At 39.8% G+C, this 22,422-nt stretch overlaps 1 protein-coding gene across 8 annotated transcripts in view; it reads right to left on the bottom strand.

Moving 5' to 3' along the window:
* The window catches only part of Atxn1 (ataxin 1), a 414,394-nt gene that overhangs the window by 380,373 nt on the left and 11,599 nt on the right, over positions 1–22,422 (bottom strand). Inside the window, exon 3 of one of the 8 annotated variants that reach the window (XM_070024521.1) lies at positions 13,428–13,484. The exons of 6 other annotated variants lie outside the window; for them this stretch is intronic. The gene's annotated coding sequence lies outside the window, so the exon portion shown is untranslated. Of the gene's footprint in view, positions 1–383; positions 651–13,427; positions 13,485–22,422 lie in introns of those variants that run through there. One more of the 8 variants, XR_011372246.1, reaches the window with a different exon arrangement.

Here is a 22,422-nt window from a genome sequence, read left to right as displayed (position 1 = left end):
GTGCCAGGTGCTGGCGGCTCACACTAGTAATCCTAGCTACTCAGGAGGCTGAGATCTGAGGATCACAGCTCAAAGCCAATCCAGGCAGGAATGTCTAAGAGACTCTAATCTCCAATAAATTACAAAAAAAAGCTGGAAGTGGAACTGTGGCTTAAGTGGTAGAGGGCTAGCCTTGAACATAAATAAGCTCTGGGACAGTGCCCAGGCCCAGAGTTCAAGCCCCAGGGCCAGCAAAAATAAAATAACTAATAATAATAATACTTACATGTATATATTTTTTAATTCTACAAAGCAGAGTCAGATTATCACAAGAAAACTCTTCCTTAGGACTCACACATACTGAGGCTTTTCAGAAGAGAACCTTTCCCTCCTGGGGGAATTGCATTCATTTACCATAGGCTCTTTGCTACAAACTCTTCCTTCAACTTCTCCTTCTGTTGTGAACTCCAGTTATTGCCTTCCCACAGGCTCTCTCCAACCACACACAGCTCTGAAAAGCTAATTGAAGCACAGAGAATTTAAACGTGATTTATTCAAGGTCAAATCTCAAATCAGTGGAAAAGCCATCAACGCAGACTTGCTTCTGCTCAGTGTTCTGGGCCAACCTTCAGGGAGAAGTTTCGATTTTTGATTGTGTAGTTTAAGGCAGCCTGGGACCACAAGATAGAAGGAAAAAAGCTTTTAACACATTTCATTATTGCACAATATCACATTTCTGGACCCATCCTAGGTGCCTATCTGTTTTTAACATATGCATCTAAAATTCCCTTAACGACCTTCTATAATTAACCAGGTGCTGGTGGCTCATGCCTATAATCCTAGCTACTCAAGAGGCTGAGAAGCCAGCCCAAACAGAAAAGTTCATGAGTCTTTTTATCTCCAATTAACCAGCAAAAAGCCAGAAGTGGAACTGTAGCTAGAGTGGGAGAGTTCCAGCCTTGAGTTAAAAAAAGAAAGAAAAAGCCAAGTGAGAGTGAGAGGCTTGGAGTTCAAGCCCCATTACTGGCACCAAAATGAAAGAAAAGAAACAGATTCTGTATAATTGACTCAAATATCCATGAATGAACAGTAGGTACTGCAACCCCAACTCAGCCTTATATTTATTTTTTTCCTGGTAAGTTCAAGTGACACACTAATGTATGGTAAGGAGGTTTTTTGTTTCTGTTTTTGTTGTTGTTGTTGTTGTTATATGTGCTTCAGAGCTGCCCCAAGTGTCCTGGACTGGGTTCTAGGACAAGATCCACATTAGCAGAACCAGGGAAGTGGGGACTGAAAGTGTGAAGTGAGTGCAAAATACAGTCAGAAAAAAACACCCTGAGAGTTCCTGAGCCGTACCCACAAATGAGGGCCCTGGAGTTGTCAAATAACAACGAAAATGTTCGCAAGCATGTGCAGATGAAGCAGATAACAAGCAGGATTTTTTTTTCTTTTTTCATAAAAAGAGAAGTCATCCTTCTCTTGGCTTCCAGGACATTAAAAATAAAGCCAGAATGAACAAGAGTTATTACTTTGAAGGTCTGTCTGGTGAAGACATCCTTTAGCAGGAAAACTACTTTGCTCTCTGCTACCCAGGTGACTTGATCAAATGCCCATGTATTTTTCTTCTAACTCCATATCATGGAGAAAACTCATTTGCTTTTTAATTTGTATCTCATCATGTTGACTGGTTTTTTTTCCTCTGCTATTTACTCCCCATCTGCCCACGCCCCACCCCCACCCCAGCCCACCTACACGGGCATTCTCTGTGGTTAGAGTCTGTTTCAGTATTAGTGTTCAATATAGCATATGTCAAGTAAACATTCTACACATTTCCTGTGCTATTTAAAGCATCTGAAGCACTTATTTGCTCTAAAGTTTTTTAAAGTATAAATTTTCTCAGCTGATGCCAATTCCTATAGTAATAGCTGTCACAGTACAGTGCTTGGAAAACTCAAATGCACTTTTATATCAGCAACAATCTCATGGTACATTTGCCAATATTTTCCTACTAGATCTTTCTTTCTAGAGCTTCATGTTTCTTGGGACAATGTTCTATGTAGCTTTCTTTTTTTTCAGACTTGAAGCTTAACAAGCACGTTGTGTTTATTAAAAAGTATCTCAATACCAGGTTTGCTCTATGAAAAATGATAACTGATGGAAGACGCAAATATACACTCATTATAAAGCCTTATTATTATGGCATTTATTAGACTCCAATCTAATGAGTAAAGCCAGATACTGGTGGACACACACCTGTAATCCTAGCTACTCAGGAGGCTGAGATTCAGAGGATTGAAGTTCAAAACCAGGCAGGGCAGAAAAGTCCATAAGATTCCATTTCCAGTTAGCCAGCAAAAAGCCAGACTAGAGGCATGGCTCAAGTGGCAAAGCACCAGCTCACCATGTAAGCCTAGTAAGCTCCTGGCCCTGGATGGCATTGTACGCCTCCATAGCCAAACAATATCTGGCCATTGAAAACACTACCTTATTTGATAAAGCTCCAAAGTACAACGGATTCATAAAGTGCCATCAACACTTGCTCCATAAAATAAGTAGCAGCTTTACACATGAAAACATGCAGCACTAGAAAAATATTAAGCCAAAGCATACATATATAAGTGTACTCATGCAAATGTTTGTATGCACATAGATGGCCATATATATACTTATATATATTCTAAAACCTAAGACCTTAATAAATATTTATGTTTAGTTAGATGTGGTTTTCCTTCATCTTTTTAAATTCATTGTCTGCTTTTATAATTATAGGGAAATAATTTGAAAACAATATAGTTCTGAATCTCAAATTTCCACCTCCTTCTATGGGCATCCATGGTTCTTGTATAAAATTTCTTTCACCATATAACTTGTCACCCCAATCCAAGAACGTCTTTACTTACTAGGAAATGGAGATAAAAAGACAAAGTCATAATAGACATCATCAAAAAACCAAAAACACACAACAACAAATGCTGGTGAGGATGTGTAGAAAAAGGAACCTTCATCTATTGTTGGTAGGAATGTAAATTAGTGCAGCCACTGTAGAAATCAGAATGGAAGTTCCTCAAAAACTAACACCATATGATCCTGCTATACCACTCCTGCATAAAAACCTGAAGAAATCAAAGTCAACTTCTAGATCTGCACTCTCAAGTGTATTCCAGCACAGTTTACAATAGCCAGGTTATAAATCAGTCTAGGTACCCATTAATGGATAAATGGGTAAAGAACATGTGGCATATATGGACAATGAAATCTTACTGAGACATAAAGGAAGAATTTATGTCATTTGCCAGAAAGTTCATGGAAATAGAGATCGTCGAGTTAAGCAAAATAAGCCAGACTCAGGAAGATAAATGTTTTCTTTCATATTCAGAATCTATATTTAAAAGGAAAAAGAATGGGGGTAGATGGAGCGGATATTTGGGGGAAGGCATGAACATTTTGAGACAAGAGAAGGTGATAGGAATGAATACGATTGAAATACCTGTATGGAAATGGCATATTGAACCTGATTGCTTCATGAAATTAATATACACTAAGAAAAAATTCATATTAAAAAATGAGTGGGTTATTTCCAGCTGATGAAAGAACTGTAGTATTCTTGCCAGGCCAGAACCCATTCTGATTATTTTACACAAACTACCAGGTATAACTACTTGCTGAAAGATTGGTTTGAGATCCTAAGGAACACCAGGGTTATATTATCCTAACCTGTTCCAATCACTGTTTATTTTTTCCATTGTGCTATGAAGTACCCTTAAAGTAGGTAGGTAAATGCATTGCTGTTTTTAAACCACACTATTAAAAACATCATATCTATAAGAGCTAATATGGGTGAGTTATCATCTCAGCAGCTGTGGAAGATCTGTCAGCACAGTCATATTAAATACCACCTCTCAGCAGCTCCATTGGTTACAACCCTTCAACAGCACATCATACTTGGAAGAGGATGTATGTTTGAGTGAATGCAGCTACAGAAACCTGACATCTCACCTAGCTAGACTCTCTACCACCAATCACAGCATTCAGGCCTGAACAAAAAACCTTTCTTCCCAATTATCTTATTTTACTTTTTAAGTGTGTGTGTGTGCGTGCGCGCTAAAGATGGAACCCAGAGCCTTGTGTGTGTTTAGCAAATACTCCACCCTTGGGCTGTACCCCAGAGCTGTGTAGTGGTGATTTCTAACATGAGTGGGAAAGGAGAAGATAAGAACAGGGAGGATCCACGTGGGACCACATCAAGTTTGTGGTAACTTAAAGATCTGAGAGTTAAATGATTGCTGAGTTTCTCTAAGTTACATTGATTTTGTGATATGCTTTTGTATATACTCAACATTTTTAAGTGACTGCAGCTCCTACATTGGTGCCAGGTGGTAAGCAATGGAGTATGCCTTGTGACGGGTCCAGGGGCTAAAGTCAAGGTGGCATGGGCTGCATCTCTGTCCTACCACTTACAAGCTGAGTGACCTCAGGCAAACTACTAACCTAGCTACTGGGTCAGCAATGTGGAGATGATAATGAGCTGTCTAGTTTACTGTGAGGATTAAGTGATTAGTATAGTGACTGACACTTCCCAAACTCTCAGTGTGCCAGCCAGTCACCAATCTGCATGGGGACTTTTCTTAACCTTATTTATGTTCCTTATTTCCAGCCACAAAATCTAGTAAGTACTTGTTAACCATAATTGTGTGTGTGTGTGTGTGTGTGTGTGTGTGTGTGTGTGTGTGTGTGTGTGTGTGTGTGTGGTGTGTGTGTGTGTGTGTGTGTGTGTGTGTGTGTGTGTGTGTGTGTGTGTGTGTACACACACTGGTTCTGGGGCTTGAATTCAGGGCCTGGGCACTGTCCTTACAGATTTTTTTTCTCAAGGCTTAGAATCACCACTGAAGCCATGGCTCCACCTCAGCTTTTTAGTTGTTCATTGGAGGTAAATATCTTATAGACTTTCCAACCTAGGCTGGCTTCAAACCATAATCTTCAAATCTCAGCTTCCTGCATAGCTAGGATTATAAATGTGTTAACCATAGTTTTCAACAATGATTTTCTTTAATAATAATACCAATAGATTGTTTTTAAGTGGAATTCGATATATCAATATTTAGAAGATGCTCAGATGAAGGGAAGAAACAAATCCCCCAGTTCTACAACAGAGGAATGAAGACAGTGGCCTTCTGTGGAGTCTCATTAACTTAGTGATGTTAGCTGTATTTGTGTAAGAGAAGGCCTGAATTCTGTCTTGCAAAAGACTGTAAATGCAATCTAACACTAACTCAAACTATAAAGATGTATATTTACTTTCATGTTTCTCAAAGTTCACAAAATACATTAAGTTCTAATGTTTTACACCTTGACAAATAATAACTAGCAGTAAGAAAAATCTAAAATCTCCATGTTAGAAGTGGTCCTTTTAAATAATGCAGAAAAAGAAAGGAAGGCTTAATTTTCTTGAAGCCAGGAACATAACTTATTCAATTTTACTGTCCCCTACTAGCATAGTACTTCCACCTAACAGACTTATAAAATAAAATGAATAGAATTATGTTGCATGCTAAATGAGGAAGCTGAACAAAAGTATGTTCATGGTTTCTTCTGATTTAAAGTTTCATGAATGACTAACTGCCTAAATAATCATCAAAGTATCATAGATAGCTAACATCATCAACAATTGGCTATTACATTAATAGTGTAAGTATTCTTCTTTCCTTAATTTGAATTAATATGAGCATGTTCCATCCGTGGCTTTTAATATCAATATTTAACATTACTATAGAATTAGGAATAGTCTTACTCCCATTATTTTTAGAAATAAAGACACTAACAACTCTGGAAATTGTATTTTTAAATCTAGGTGAATGAAAGTCAAACATTTCTTTTTGATGTTGTTGTTGTTTTAATAATTCCTAATCATCTTCTCTCAATGAGTTTGTTAAACATTAGTTAATTTAATACAACAGTTCTCCAGGAAGAAAAACCCAACTTTAAAACAAGAGTTTTCCAGGGTTATAAGGAGATTGCTTCAACAGAAAAAATACTGGAGAATAATCTTCATATCATTTAGCAATTTAAGGCTTCTAACAAAAATATACATTTAAAGTACAATCATAGCTATAAAGCTGGCCAAAACCCAATCTACTTTATGAAATACTGGCCCCTGATAAAAAAAAAAAATCCAAATTGAAGGATTAAATTCCTCTCCAAACCAGCCACTCACATGTCTGTACTTAGGTCCCCAAGTGTTTAAAGTCTGCTATATATTCCAGACATAAATCCCTTTTGCAGGGAGCAGAAAAGCATAATCTGCCACACTCCAAATGGAAATAGATTCATCAGCATTTCATGTCTGGAAGTTTAGCAGCTAAAAGCCATTAGCAAAGGTAACTTGTAAGTGGAGATCCCAAAGACATAAAGATTTCAAAGTCAAATGTATATTCTTTCAGTTTGTATGCAGCAAAGTTTTCAGTTGGAGAGACAAGCAATACCCAAGTGTGGTGTGGCCACATCTGTAATCCTAGTTGCTTTGGGGGTCAGGGATTAATGTAGGAGGATAGGGACTTGAGGCTAGCCCAGGGCCAAAAAACTAAAATTAAAATAAAGAAAATTAGCACAAGACCCTATCCAGGGGGAAAGAAAAACTAAAGCAAAAAAAAAAAAAGAATAGGAGATATGTTTCAAGTGGTAAAGCATGCCAAACCCTGAGTTCAAACCCTAAAAGTAAAAATAAATAAATAATAAGCAAGAGACATGCCATTTGATCTATCACAGAAACTGGCAAATAAAGAATATACACCCAGAACATACCTGGCTTTGTTTTCCTGTTTCCTTCTCAGTGACTTTTCTTTATCTATAAGGTTAGCTAACAGTCAAACCCACCTTCAGAGGGCTAGATTACATACAGGCACACGGTCATACAAAAGAGAGCAAAGCTGATGTGATTTAAACATCATGAAGAATTTTCTTAACCATGCCCAGATGGAAGTATGGACTTGCTGCCAACTGCCTAGTTCAGAAACTTTGCTCTATTTTTAATGACTTGGTTCAGAGGACGCGTTTGTGATTAACTTCTGTGCTGGGTGGTAAAACAAGTACAGTTCCTGACCCACAGCTAAGAACACAGCAAAGCTTAATTATTTTTAAACAGAGTGTAATATTGTAAACTACTGGGTGGGACAACTAATTTGTCAATGATCTGTTCCTGGTTGTTGCTGTTTGAAGATGTGGATCAGAAGAATAGAAAAACAAATCAAGAGATCTTGAGTAAGGCATATCAAAGTGCCGTTATTTAGGAGAAGTTAGGTTGCTTGTCTTTGGGAAATAAGAACTGAGAAAGAACTAGGGAGTGAGAAATTAGTCATGTTGTAGAGACTGATCTTATTAGCAGAAGTTTCAGTTTTGACTAGGACTGCTCAATGGAATGCCAAAGCATTAAGCACAGGAAAGGGATTTGGATACAAGAACTTGGTCAGGAAATTCAAACCTTCAGACTGACAAGCACACACTGGAACTGAGCAAGATGAAATCCCAGAGAAGTGGGAAGAGAAGTGCTGTCTAGCACTAGAAAACACAGTCAAGGGATAAAGGGGAGAGAGAGAGAGAGAGAGAGAGAGAGAGAGAGAGAGAGAGAGAGAGAGAGAGAGAGAGAGAGAGAGAGAGAGAGAGAGAGAGAGAGAGAGAGAGTTGTGCTGGTACTGGAGCTTGAACTTCAGAACTGAGCATTGGCTCTTAGGGTTTTGGTTTTTTTTGTTGTTGTTATTCAAGGCTACCACTCTACCACTTGAGCTACAGCTCTACATCTAATTTTTTGCTGGTTAACTAGAGATGAGTGTCTCATGTTAAGTTCCTCCCCGACTGACTTTGAATCGGGATCCTTAGATCTAGATTCCTGAGTAGCTAGGATTACAGGTGTGAGACACTGGTGCCCAGCTGTGTTTTCTATTTTCATGGGCAGTGAGTTAAATATGTATACATATACCCATACATACATATACAAAGTAGCAATACAATAATATAGTAGCATACAATAAAGATTAATAACAAATCAGCATAAACACAAAAAGGAAATAAAACATCAGGTATACAAGTAAGAACTTTGAAGGTAAAGTGCAGCTAAGAGGTGTTTTTTAAAAAAAAAAGCTGTCTCTTGATCACTAACTCAAAAATTTTAAACATTGTGTTCTTTAAGATATCTAGGAAGCCGGGTGCTGGTGGCTCATGCCTGAAATCCTAGCTACTCAGGAGGCTGAGATCTGAGAATCACAGTCCAAAGCCAGCTGGGGCAGGAAAGTCTATGAGACTTTTATCTCCAATAAACCACTAGAAAACTGGAAGTGACGCTGTGGCTCAAGCAGTAGAGCCCTGGCCTTGAGCTGAAGAGTGCAGGGACAGTGCCCAGCCTAGAGTTCAATCCCCACGACTGAGAAAAAATAAAATAAAATAAAATAAAAGTGCAAGGACTGATGTTTTGAATCTTGGGATTTAACTCTCTCTCTCTCTCTCTCTCTCTCTCTCTCTCTCTCTCTCTCTCTCTCTCTCTCTCTCTCTCTCTCTCTCTCTCTCTCTCTCAAGCAACCACTATCTCCTAGAGGAGAGTAAAATGGAAACTCAAATCAGAAACTCTGATGCAGGAGGCTATGAATTCTAAAATTTAGTTTCTTTAACCACTAACACTGATGGCTGTCAGTTGACATGGCAAGACCCTTAAAGGGACCCTTTATGGGTGATTGTGAAACTTCAATAATTGAAGCAACTCTGGAAACCATCATGGGAAGAAAGAAGGTAATCTGCTGCAGACAGACCAAAAAGGGCATTTACTTCTATGATTAACATTCATATTCTTCCTTCTCTACTATACAACGAGGGGGAGAGGGATGTTTATGGGCATGTGTCAGCAAGAGAGAATTTATTTATAAATTTTTTTAACAAAGGCACATCTACAACTGAATTATTTATAGTTTCAAATGGCTTCATATGACCTACCTCACATTATTATTGCAGCTCTGGCCATGATTTAGAAATGTGTATATCTCATTTAGTAATGTCTCTGTGTGCTGTAACACTGGCCATTGTGATGGGATATGACCTATGTCGTTCTCTATAAGACAATCCTATATGATATGTAAACAGAAATTCAATTTTCTTTAAGTCAAAGAAAGCCAAAAAGATGGTTGTCAGAACACGAAGTGCTTTCTGTGGATACTCTAGTTAAATGAAAGCCATTCAACTTGAATCAATTGCTGTCTCCATTCTCCAATACACAGCAGATTTATATTTCAGAAGGTTTTTGATAGAGAACAAAATGTTACTGAAATATCTCTGCCATTCCTTTTGTCCTACATAGCATTCCATGGGCTGAACTCCCAACAAGGAGCATAGATTTGCCGGCTTCTGTTTGCACTTGTTCTATTCTGGTTTGTCTCGGTTGCAAATTTTCCATTTTGACCCTTTCCTGACAAAATGATAATACAGCCCTTCTGGCTGCATTACAACTCATAACAACAACAATAAAAAAACCGTCACATTTAACATTTTGATTTTGTACTACCTTGAAGCATCCAAAACTTTAAAAAAAAATAAGCCCTGCTATTTAATTCAGTGATAGAACATTTTTAAAATATCTGCTTATGTAAACACTAGAGATCCAGGGAGAGAATTCTTCCAATCCAACAATCCACACATTCCGACACAAAACCAATCACTGGTGTATTTAAAAGCTCAGTTCTGTGGTGAGAGACAGGCTAGAACTAGCAGGAACAAGTCTGTACAAGATGAATTTATCCTCCATTGCCTCTATTCCAGGTCATTCCAGGATATGCTTATGGGCAAATGCCAACATGCAAAGAATGGATTGATGCCTTGTTTCTAGAGTAGTGGTGCAATTCTCCTAAGAAATTCAAAAGAGAAGTGTTGCTCTGTAGGTGACAAAAGGTGACTGCCCCCCTCACCCCCTTAAGCCAATCAAGCAGAACATTCCACTGCATTTTGGCCATTATGACTAGCTTGCACCTTGTCAACGCCAGTTAGAAACAGATCCCAGACAATGGGAGAGCTAAGATGTTGGCTCTGGGAAATGGCATCTTAGAGGAGGGTCTCTAAAGCTGGATGTCATCCTTTTAGGTGGTCCAAAAGAAAATGGTGACATATTACTGCCTCTTGGTGAGTTCATTAAAGCTACCAAGTCCCAAGGACTTCCAATGAAGATCTTGGGGCAAGAAGAGACATCCACCAGCACTTTCTGTTCTGTGATCTGTTAGAAAGAAACATTCTTAGCTACTCTATCACCAAGCAAAACTTCCCAGGCTGCAATCTCCTTGGACTGCGAGGGGAAAAGCTGTGGAGAAATAGTGCAAGGATGTCAAAGAGAAATGGCCTTTGTCTCACATGCCGTCTCACTAATTAGGATCCTGGATATAAAATCTGCGTTCAGTCAAATCTAAGGCAAATCTGATTTGAAGTATTTCTTCAACCAACAGCCTGGTCACCGGCCACCATTACTTTGCAAAAGACAAAAAAGGCTTCATCCCACTTATTATATAAGTTCTAGCATCCAGAGATGGGCAATGATTTTACTCTCAAGATTAACCACTAAGTGTTATAGGACGATAGAATCTGAATTGTCATGGGAGAAACTCATGTTCTTTGCAGGTAGAAATGTCTTACACTGACTCCTTCCAGACAGCAGCCATAAGGGAGATTCCTGCATGACTGGATGAGTTTTTCTCCTCTTCTATAACTTCTAGAAACAAACATCGAGAGCCAGCAAGGAGTCAGATGCCAGTAGCTGGCTCGTGCCTGTAATCTGATCGAGTCAGGAGGCTGAGATCAGTGGAACATGACTTGAACTTAGCCCTGGCAGAAAAGTTCATGAGACTATATCTCCAATTAACCAGCAAAAAGTCAGACTGGAGGCATGGCTTCAGTGGTAGAGTATCAGCCCAGAGCAAACAAGCTGAGCGAAAGGAGGAGGCACTGAGTTCGAGCTCAAATATCAGCACATAAAGAAAATGAAAAGAAAAGAAAAGAAAAGGGGAAAGAGCAAGGGCCTTCAGCTAGGGAATTGATCTGTGTTTTCTATCTACATAGGAAGAGACTTTGCAGAAAAGATGGCATCTGATTTCAAGATTCCATATACAAAATCAATTTGGTTTCCTGATGGGTATAAGTTGCTGACATGGTGCATTAAGGGAAATTCAGTTTTAAGAAGCTAAACCATAAAGGCACCGTGACTGCAAAAGGAGAACTACTCCACACCAATCCATCAAGTTGATGCGTGAGCACTGAAAACACACCTAAAATGAAGCATTCCAAGTAGGTAATGAAGGATTGCTTATGTTCAAGGGAGAGACTCCAGTATTTCTTTATCGTTCTAGCTCCATCTCAAAACTTCTCTACTGATCTCACCCCATAAAGTGAAGACATGTCCGTCCTTCTGCTTTATGAATTCAAAAACATAGCTGTGTAATGGATCTTGGCCACATAGTGGATGGAAAAAATGAACGCTGTCAGAAACCCAAGCTACAATACTAACCACCTAGGCACTAAACCCTAGTAAATGAGTCTTAGAACACTTAGATTATGTTGGCTCTCTTAGAAAAGAATCACCTTGCCTATCCTCTGAAACAATTCATCCTAGCCACTTAGATTCTATGATGTGCCATTACCAGGCAAGGAGAGCCCACAGCACAGCAGTCTCTGCACATGGTCTGCATGTCTGTGGGGTCGGTTGCTGTTGGTGGTGGTGTTAATATATATGTATTTATTCAGTGCCAGTACTGGGACTTGAACTTAAGGCCTAGACACTGTCCCAGAGCTTTTTCATGGTCAAGGCATGGTCAAGTGAAGCCACAACTCTACTTCCAGCTTTTTGGTGGTTAATCAGAGATAAAGAGTCTCAAAGGCTTTCCTGCCCAGGCTGCCTTTGAACTGATATCCTCAGATCTCAGACTTCTAAGTAGCTAGAATTATAAGCCTGAGCCACCTGTGCCCAGCAGGCTTGTGGCTTTTAAGGCTATAGTTACTAAATCCGAAAATCAGACTGCAAAGCACCATTAAAAGACAAGAGAGTTTTGAACAGTCCTCCAAGACAAACAAGAAACATGGGACATTCATCCTCGTGAAGTCTTTAATGACTCTGAGCACTAAAAATGGGAACGTGTTGGGTTTTTGTTGGTGGTGGAGGTGGTCATGGGGCTTGAACTCAGGGCCTGAGTGCTGTCTCTGAGCTCTTTTCCTCAAAGCTAGTGCTCTATCACTTTGAGTCACTCTGGTCTTCTGGTAATTAACTGGAGATAAGAGTCTCATGGACTTTCCTGCCCAGGATGATTTTGAACCACAGTCCTCAGATCTCAGCCTCCTGAGTAGCAAGGATTTACAGCCCCTGGCATTTTTCTTTTTTTAAGTTAATGAAATCACTTCTAAGACTTCAGAACAAATACTTAAATTAAATGTACTACTTAGAGAAAGAAACTTTCAGATTAGTCAGGTCACCAAATGTTCCCTGCACAGCAGGACAGCAAACAGCTACTGTTTGTTCATTTGCATAGATTAATATCCTTCCCTCTAGGGCTTAAAGACCATATGAACTGTTAATTCTAGAGTTATACCTTGAGAAGGCTCCTATACTACTGGTAAGACCCATCTTTCAAGGACACATTCAGAAACATTTTTGCCTTCATTTTGAAGCTACTTATTGCTCAGACTTGCCTGGGCTCAGCTCTAGGGTGAATAAAATAGATGTACAGTTTGCTGAAAAAGAAAGTGTCTTTCTCCTATTTTTTTTTTTTGTCATGGGGCTTGAACTTATGGCCTAGGCCCTGTCCCTGAGCTTTTGTCCCCAATGCTAGCATTCTACCTCTTTGAGCCTCAGTGCCACTTCTGTTTTTCTAGTGGTTACTTGGAGATAAGAGTCTCAAGGACTTTCCTGACTGGGCTAGCTTTGAACTATGATCCTCAGATCTGAGTCTCCTGAATAGCTAGGATTATAGGCTTGAGCCTCTGGTACCCAGCTTTTCTTTCTTCTTTCATATCTGTTTATTCTCATCATTAAAATAGTACTCTTCATCTGGATGAAGCTGAGATGGGAAAAAATACAACTTGTCCCTTCCAAAGAACAGAGAAAGGTACAAAAGGTTACCGAAGCTTAAATGGAATAGGAAAGCCAGAACACAGCCCCACTTGGATGTAGACACAAGCACCAAATATCCTTCAAACTCAATGGAAAGTGAGGTTTTAGGTATAGAAATATCGAAAGAAACAATCAGATCATCTTGGCTTCTAACAATATATAATAACTGTATTATGGACCTTATAAACACTTGTAAAAGATTTTTTTTTAAGCCAAAGCCAACTGCTACCTCCTGGAAAGTCTGATATTAGGCACCAGAAAGGCAGTAGCCAGAGAAAACTGTTCTTTTCCAGGTGTTTATGTAAAGGATATTTCTGCCCCAAACTCACACCTGGGGTCATGCTTCTTCATCATCTGGATGAAATGATCCAGGGGTACCAAGGGTGGCCTGGAAAATGAGAAGAGGAATCAAAACCAAATTCATCTAGAGCCTTTCCATCCTTACCTGGCACCTGACAGAATAGAACAGAGCAAGGTAAAAAGCTTTGGGGATGCTGAAGAAAATGAAGGGACCAGAGCACCTCAGTTTCTAATACCACGCTCCTATGTCTATACTTGTCAGAACCTCTAACAGGTCTAGTACATGGTCCCTCATATCAACCACCACAAATGACCATCTTTACTTGTCAAAAGTGTCATCATATCATCACCAATTGGGCAACTTGAAGACAAATCCATATGTAAGGTAGAGGAAGTGCTGGACCACCTAGGCCTTCAACTCAAAGGACAATCCAGATTGTCCTTTTACCCCATCTCTCTAGTCCTGATGGGCAGATTATACAGAGGAATATGTAAATCTCCTCTGCCCCTTTCTCAGGATTCCCTTTTCCACATGGTACTTTACCAGAAGTTGAACAGCCTGACTCATACCAGGCAAATATAGCTCCTTTAGATAATTCTCTCTCCACCTTCCCTTGGCGTTGTTGGGTAAGGTCCCAAGAGTACTTAAGAAAGACTGATCAAGGCCAGATGAAGAGATGTCAGAAACACAAATTTCAAAATCATTCACTCATCTAACACAATAGCTGTGCTTCTAAGAATCATCATGCAACTGTAACTCAATAGAAATTGTTTCAATAGAAAGACAGTTTTAGACTTCCAAAAACAAAGCCATTTTTCCTGTATTGAACTTCACTAATAATAGTGTTTACATGGTTATACATGTAGTACTACAAAATATAAGACTGAGCAAATCAGTATTCTTTTGCAAAAAGCTTTCATTCCAGAAAATTCTTCATTCAGCCTGTTTTTCCTTCTTTCTCCTTAGAATAGCTTTTTGACACATTTCATAACAAAGACACCCAAAAGATGTCATTCCTCCTCCTCCTCCTCCTTCTCCCCCTCTTCTTCCTCTTCCTTCTTTTTTTTTTTGTGCCAGGACCGGGGCTTGAACTTAGGGCACAGGCACTGTCTCTTAGCATTTATTTGTTCAAGGCTAGCTCTCGATCATTTGAGCCATAGCTCCATTTCCAGCTTTTGGATGGTTAACTGGAGATAAAGGTTTCAGATTTGTCTGGCCCAATTGGCTTCAAACTGTGATTCTCAAATCTCACTTCCCTAAGTAGCTAGGATTACATATGGTTGGACCAGATGAGAAAAACATATAGATAGTCCATTCAGAAATCCCTCATATGCCAAGGCAACCCCATGCCAGCCCAGCTGAGCCATTAGCCTACTTTGAAACTAGACCCCCCTCCACACACACACACACACACACACACATTTAGTTCCTCCTTCCAGACTCCATTCCATCTCTCAGGGCAAGAGTTGCCAGGGAAAAGCTACACAAGAGAGAGCAATGACAAGGCAGCCATGCCTCTATTTCTTTTCTTTTTTCTTTTTTCCTTTTTGGTTGTGGGTCTTGAACTCTGGGCCTGGACGCTAGCACTCTACCACTTAAGCCACAGGTTTGCTGGTAGTTAATTGGAGATAAGAGTCTCCCAGACGTTCCTGCCTGGGCTGGCTTTGATCCTCAGATCTCAGCCTCCCGAGTAGCTAGGATTACAGATGTGAGCCACAAGCGCCCGGCTCGAGCCTCTATTTCTACATAGATGAAAGTCAAAGCCTTCGGCCAGGCAGCCTGGTGAGGAACTGCACTACACAACTGATGGGACCTAGACCCAGAATCCTTGGATAAGGCTTAGCTTTAAGACCTTCAAATTACTGCCTAATTTCTCCAGGTGAGAATGTTGTTGAAAACATTTCCATCTATCTTGCCAGTCCAGGACGTCCGGAGAAACATGCATGTGGGTCACAAGCAAATGGCAAGGAATCCCAGCACAGGATAGAGATGTGAGCTAGGAGGCTGCACAGTGTAATGTAAATGAGGGAAGAGCAGTCTGGAAGAGGAAGAAAGGAGAGAGCTTGGAAATACACAGACAGGGCTAGGGTCTCAACAGGAAACAGGTCTGAGTCAGGCTGGTGATTCCCACAGTACAGAACCTGAACTATAAGTACCTGTACTCTGTTAATACAGAGTACAAACAGAAGAAAAGAGAGATCAGCCATGGAAACACTTGAGCTTTTGTACAACAAATAGCACTGTCATTAAAAGAAATGAAAACTACACTGGGGAAATAGTTGCAAGTGACTATGACTTCACACACACAAAAAGATTAATATCTAGAACACATAAAGAGTTCATATATATAGATTAGAAAACAGCAAGAGTCCCGTTTGCTAATTGTGAAGAAAACAATTAGTAAATAAGCAGAGATGGAAGCATTGTACCTGGAGAGAGATCAAAGGCATGCAAATCTTAACACCAAGGAGCTTATTAACTGAGCCAGGAAATAAGAAGGAAGACTCCCGCCATCCATCAGGTTGAAGCAAGACACTGCTGTATCATTAGTAGCAACGTAAATTGGTAGAGGCCTTTTAGAAAGCAATTCGGAGCAAACCCCCTCTAACTTAATGATCAGCCCTTAGTGTGCAAAGATGCTCACCACAGTTTTAAAGTAGTAAACAATTAGAAATAATCCAAATGGTCAAAAAGTTGGTAATTTAAATTAAGACAGAGCAATCTGATAAAAAATGTTTTTAAAACATTGACAGGACAACCTTATAGGTCCTTGGTTCAATCCTCACTGCACGATGTAAGAACGGGAATGGAGAAATCAGAAGCAACTTTTCCTTTTATTGGCTTCCCTTTATTGTTGTAAGATTTGAGCAATGGACGTTTAAAATGCAGTATGTCTCCATCAATCACTTGCCATGACTGTCACATCCAGATAAGGGGAATGAGTCTGGTCCTGCCCCAGTTTGAAAGGTTCATTTGGGATTCAAACCCTGACCATGAAGACTGATTACTTTTAAGTACTTTCTGCCACCAACTATCCACAAATCTTAGCTCTTCCCATTAGCCTCAGTTTATCCCCCAGTTCTAAAATGCTGTTCCTTCCCTCTTCTTCCATGTGTTTGTGTCTTCGCAAAATTACTGAGATCTCACCATACTCCGTATATATAGTGAGTGTGTGTTTAATCATTTTAACAATCCTTTAAGTCAAATGTTATCACTCCCCTTTAACAGATGGGAATATTGAGGATTACAGACTGAAGAAATGTGAGTCAGGCCACACACCTAAGAAGCCACAGTCAGAATTCATACATCAACATCCCCAAGTTCAAAGGCTTCACTCAGCAGTAAGTACTATCCCTTCCTTGTTTTCTGCCAATGAAACAAAAAAAACCCTCTCTAACATCCTCTTTCTATTTGCACTAGCTGCCTAGAGAAACTATTAATAATTGTAATTAATCAAAAGACATCACTATGAGCTGCTTATAAATTAACCAAAAAGACAAGGAAACGTTGCACACACTAATTGGGAAAGTTGATGCAGAAAAAGTATTACCTAGAGAAAACCACCTGCACCTGCAGTTAAAACCAAATGACATCAGAAGGATTTCTACTTGCAAATTAAAAGCCAAGTATGGCCTAGGATAGCATTGCTTACAAGAAAAGAGCTTCTGTGCTTCCCTTAGAAAAAAAATAATTATTATTATTATTCCACAATTAGCTGGAAGATTCTTTCCAGTCATTATACATTCTACTTCCAGAAATAGCTGTTGTTTCAGGGCATGGTAACAAAAGAGCAGAGGAAAAATATTAAGGTATGAAACTAATCTAGATGGGGTGATAAATGATGCTAGGCCCCACTTATGACTTGCTCTCTAAATAATGACATAGTAATAGCTAAAATATAAATTCTAATTAAATACAAAACCCAACAAAGTCAAATAAATAGCAAGTGATATTTGACAGAAGCAAAGGTCTTGGGGAAGCTGAGAGGAAGAATTACAATAAAATACATTTGTAGATCTGTACAATGTTAGTGATAGAAGAAGTCTGAGAGATGGTTTCTTTCAACTTTCTTATTTTTGGCAGATAGGGAAACTGAGGCCTGGCCAGGTCAGTGTGAGCCATCTGAGTGATCTGAAAACAGGATAGGAAACAAATTCTGCCACCCAAACTATTAGTCCAACTGTGTTCTATACTCACTCCACTTTAAATCATATTTTTTCAAAGAGCATTAAACATTCTATAAATATTAAATTCCTTTCTAATAATTTTATAATGCAGGATGGCATATTTTAAAGAGGTCTGGTTTTGATTTCTTCTGGAAAATTGCGTACCGCTTGGTGTTTAACCCACTACTGAGTGAAATATTAACAGGCCACATAATGGCTCCAGTGTTTTGTAAGGAAAGCTAAACAGAATTCAAAACGCATATCCCTCAGGCCTATGGTAGCATTTCTGGAGCACACAGTAAACTCCACGCTCTGCTCAACAAGCCCATCCCTGTTAAGTAACTCATCAGAAAATAAAGAGGGAATTACCAAAGGGGGACTTGCCAAGCAATTAGCTCTCTGAAGCAGATGACATACAACTGTTGTAGGGAGGAGCTTCCCACTTAGTCATATGTCAGAGTCAGAGCCTACTAATCTGTAAATACAAATTCGTCACATATGATTACAGCTGTGATGCAGGCAGAATCTGCCAGGCAAGTGCACCAATAGGAAGTCGCAGGCCTTCTATTCCCTAAAGGAAGAGGCGCTACTGCTAAAGACCAAAAGAAAAAAAGTCTCGGAAAATTTTACATAGTATAAGAGAGACTAGCAAGCTAAGAAAAATGTGATCTTCTTTCTCCATCATCTGTTCATGAATTGGCTAAGACTTATTCACTGGTTCAAGGAAGAAGAGACATTTCTCTCCTTAAACCAGGAAAGAAGCCAGTGACTCAGGCCTGTAATCCTAGCTACTCAGAAGGCTGATCTCTAAGACTCCAGGTTCAAAGCCAACCCAGACAGGAAAATCTGTAAGACTCTTATCTCCAATCAATTAGCAGAAACCCAGAAGTGAAGCAGTGACTCAAGTATTAGAGTGCCAGCTGTAAGTGTAAAAGCTAAGGGATAGCATTCAGGCCCTGCGTTCAAGCCCCAGTACACACAACACAAACACACACACACACACACACACACACACACACACACAAACACACACACACACACACACACACACACACACACACACACACACACACACAAAGAACTGGGAGTTCTGGGCTTCCATATGGCCAGCTGACCTCCTCTGGCTGCACGTTTTGTTCTCCAAGCTTGCATTCAGCACCACACCACCACCTCGCACAGTGGAGAGATAAATAGTTCCTATCTGCCAACTCGTACAAGCTAAGCAATGACCCAGTGAAACTCTTTGAAGAGTCAAAAGTTCATTGTCTCCCTGGGAGTCACTGCTGAGCAACATCTGGAGCCAACTTTCAGCCAGTCCCCCAAAACAGATAAGCATATTGCTACTGTCATCATTTTCCTTCATTAATAATTAGTGAAAGTGCATAGGAATCTCAGGGAGGAATGAGGAAGAGTGAACAGAGAAAGGGAAGAAACATTTCCAAGACAGCCTTGTATGTGACTGAAGATACAGACAGGCATCGAAATGAGAGCCTCATAGGCTAGGAAGCCTGCCCTGATCCCCACCTCTGACAGCCCACTATTCCTAGGCTCTGGTTCTTTATACATTACACCTGAGCACACCTTGTCTTCTGTAGGAGACCGTATGCTTCTGAAAGACAGGAGTCCAGGCTTGAAAGATCATCCACAGCCACACTAAGGAGGACAAGCTGGGGCCCAACCATGAGGCCATCTCTTCACATTGGGAAAACTTGAGCAAGTTACTTACCCTCTCTGTCTCAGCTGCTTTGTAATAGTGCAAGGAAGGTTAAATGAGTTCAGACTTAGAATGGTAGTTGGGAGATTAAATGAGTTCCTATTCAGAATGGTAGCTGAGAGCTGTTGATCGCCTCCTATTTCCCTGAGGGCCTCCCTGGCCTAGTGCCTCTCATATAGAGTACACTCAGTTAAGTATTTGCAGACAGAATGAGCTGCCCCTGGAAAGTGTTTTCTCTATCCTTCTCACTCCTGTCAGAAACACCTTGTCTCTTGATGTAAGTTAGGAAAGTCGTCCCTGCATTGTTAGCTATTTGGAGGCAATATATATGTATTGACCATCTAAATAACACAGGTCAAAAATATCATCAAACCTTCAGTTGGTTTTTCCCCTAATCATATTATTCTCCCTAACACCAATGGAACCAGGTAAGTCCCAGCCTTCCCCTCCACTTTGATCAATGCAGTCTTAGGGCATCTTTCCCTCCAGAGATAAGGCTCATCAATTCCATATTTCTCTGTCTTATAAAAAGTATAAGGGGGAAAGTCAAATCACGCAGAGCTGTATCTGGTAGCTTGATTTGTACATATACAAATCTCTCTCACACTCTGAATACATAAATGTGTAACACACACACACATACACACACACATATTACATTTAAAGGAGTCCTAAGAAAGCCTCTGGGAAATCTTCTACGGTTCTAAAACACACCCACCCACATTAATGTGATTTCTCAAAGTGCAGTAAATGAATTGCCACAAATGAACAATTGCTAAAAAGCCAAGGAGATGGCACATGTGATTTATGCACATCACAAAGGAAGAATAAATTGACAGTGAAAAAGATCAAAGGAAATGCTGGAATCATGGCTAATATGTACAGGGCTCCACTGAAAATTTTCTTAATAAAACTGTTTAGAAGAAAATAGAAGAAGCATTTGTTTAAATGAAAAGAGATACCGCATGCACTGAATTTGAAAAGCAGCATTCGTTTTCATACACACATATTAGATTTAGCTAAAATTAGCTCAAGTTCCTAGTTTTTTATAAGGCCTTAAAGGAATAAAGGATCCAACAATATTTCACTGAGCTGTAGCTGAGCAATGAGTTCTCAAGGTACCTGAGTTCTGACAGAAGACCCACCACAACCAACAACAACTGTCCACTGCCATGCCATTCCAAACTAGCTCTTGAAAAGAAGAATCAAGACTGGACCGTATCCATCTCTGAGCTCCCTTCTGATGCCTCTCTCCTCTCTTTGTACATTCTACATCAGCTCCTGTAACTTCCAAGACTGAGTTATATCCTCCTGAATATCCAGCTCTAAGTCAGATACAAGAACGCAAAGCCCAACTTCAAAAAGCACTTTTTAAACCAAGGACGCCTGCACACTTACCTCTTGGCAGCTTTGTCCCCACACTCTGTACTATCTGCCAGTTCCCAAGACTCAGATGCCCACCAGACCTGAGCTTCACCCACAGTGGCCTGGTCAGTTACATACTATGACACTTGCTCAGCCAGTCCTAACCAATTCAATGTTTGTTTGTCTGTTTGATTTCCAGCTTCCTCCATCTTTTAACACAGAAATGCAATCCACCCTCAGTGACCCACCAAGACAACTCTCCTCTCAGAGTCGTCCTCCATCACTCCTACTCATCATCACCCTTCAGACTTCTTGCCATGGTAGAATGAACCCCAGTAAGTACAGCACAGCCCATTCCACTTTGCTTTAGCTATTTCAGAGCATTTCTTCCTTCCCCTGCCTGTCTGTGACAAATATAAACTCCTTCCCGTAGCTCTTACTCACTTTTCATTCCCACAGCCCCGTGAAGTTGCTTTAAAAAAAATACACAATGAATAAATGAATGAATCATTTCTTTACATAGATAGCAACTGTGAACGAGTTAGGTCATAACTTGTTCTAGCTGTATCTTATTTATAAAAGAACTAGGAATAATTATAATCCAGGCTTTCATTTAAAAAAGGAGAACTCTTAATGAAAGTAAGAGTATATAACATGAAAGATACTGTTTCTCTATCCATATACAATCCTTAACTGCTAGAACTGCAACAAGGCCATTATTTATGCAAAATGTGTAGCAACTGTATAAGCTTCCTATCAGTGCAATCACAGGACATGTCAGTTGTTTCAAATTCAAGGTGACTTTGCACTACTTTGTCATTATGACAATGAGTATTCATAAGATACTTAGACTTACTTATTAGATGAAAAACACCTAGGTCTCTCTCAATAAGTTCACATATAGACCAAGAGATAAGATTTTTGATGCCTGTTTATTTTCCCCCAACAACAAAATTCTTGAGGCATTTTGTCATGGCCCATGACTCTCTTTAAATACCACAGATTAAAACAATTCCTGCACATGTATTCACCACATACACAACTGAGTCATTTCTCCAAAATTTCAGAGGCTAAATTTCTGTCTGGCAGATAAGAATTCAATATTTAATACCATTGTGAAAGAAAGCAGCTCTCAGACACCCTACCCTGTCCATTAGTAGATACCAGTAGGTCTTCAGAGACTTGGCCTGGAGTAACTCTGGGTTATTCTAGTTCCATTTAAAGAGCACCTCTAGTCAATAAAATGTGTAGAACCCAGTTCCATAATTCACATGATCACAATGTGATATGATAACTCTCTCCTTCCCTCCTCTTCCTTTTTGTCTAGAGGATATTTTCCAGGTCCCTTTCTGGAGGGGAAGGGGGTGAGTATTTCACTCATTTAAGAGCACAAATAACTCCCATTTATGCTTGCAATTTATCAGTTTTTCTGATAATAATAATGGATATGCTATGCATCCTATCATGGCAAGAAAGTTGTGATAAGTTCAGAATAACATTCAGTAAAACAAATAGAAGTCTTGTTAGCTTTTGCAGCTGGCTAATGCCTATGAGATTGGTCCAAAGAGAGCAAGGTCTAGGTATATTTATTTTGTTCCTAGTTGTCTGTAATTCGGGAGCATCCATCAGAAAACAACACCATTATGATCAAACTGTCCAGAGATAAGTTTCATGCTAACAAACCTTATGCCTGCACCATTCTATCCACGGTATCCACATTATGACCTTCTATTCTTCCAGCAGCCCTTTGCTATCCCACCTCACACTTGGAGATGGAGAG

The sequence above is a fragment of the Dipodomys merriami genome, unplaced genomic scaffold (genome assembly GCF_024711535.1).
Source record: "Dipodomys merriami isolate MVZ:Mamm:240054 unplaced genomic scaffold, mDipMer1.0.p SCAF_16, whole genome shotgun sequence".
Taxonomy (NCBI): Eukaryota; Metazoa; Chordata; class Mammalia; order Rodentia; family Heteromyidae; genus Dipodomys; species Dipodomys merriami.
This window is presented reverse-complemented; position numbering and strand designations above follow the sequence as displayed.